We start from the raw sequence: 522 nt of genomic DNA, 5'->3' as shown, positions 1-522 counted from the left end.
GCACCCTAAGCGAGAATCATACCCCTAGACCAACGAGACACAGGGGGCCATATTCACCTGCAGTTTAGATTTTTGAGAAACTCTGATCTGCTGTGTCTTCACTGGCTTGGTCTGCCTTCCCAATAAAATGTTGAAATTTATTTTTAAAAGGATTTGAGGCTCGGATCAACTGCAGACATCTACACTGCAGCTCAGTGCAAACACTATAACCCAGCAAGCTAAGCGGCCAACAAAGTGTCAATTGCAGATGAGGAACTAAGAATTAGGGTGAGATGTGGACATTGAAAGCGGCAGGCACATTGCTAGCCTTATTTGATGGAGGTGTGCGACTGGCCCAAATAACAAGAGATCTATGGATACTACTTGTGAAAAGCGGCTTGAAAGCCAGAGAGCTCGTCCGGGATTTGAACCCGGGACCTCTCGCACCCTAAGCGCGAATCATACCCCTAGACCAACGAGCCACAGGGTGCCATGTGTCTGCTGTTTAGATTTTTGAGAAACTCTGATCTGCTGTGTCTTCAC

The 522-nt window shown here is 47.1% G+C and overlaps 1 non-coding gene across 1 annotated transcript; it reads right to left on the bottom strand.

Annotated features, from left to right (window-relative positions):
- Window positions 1-389: 389 nt before the first annotated feature.
- trnap-agg (transfer RNA proline (anticodon AGG)) lies at window positions 390-461 on the bottom strand. The gene has a single exon. It is a non-coding gene; the product is annotated as a tRNA-Pro (tRNA).
- Between the last annotated feature and the right edge of the window lie 61 nt (window positions 462-522).

The sequence above is a fragment of the Sinocyclocheilus rhinocerous genome, unplaced genomic scaffold, assembly GCF_001515625.1.
Source record: "Sinocyclocheilus rhinocerous isolate Xijiao unplaced genomic scaffold, SAMN03320098_v1.1 scaffold47748, whole genome shotgun sequence".
In the NCBI taxonomy this organism is placed as follows: Eukaryota; Metazoa; Chordata; class Actinopteri; order Cypriniformes; family Cyprinidae; genus Sinocyclocheilus; species Sinocyclocheilus rhinocerous.
Note: the sequence above shows the minus strand (reverse complement) of the source record. Positions and strands in the feature narration are given on the sequence as shown.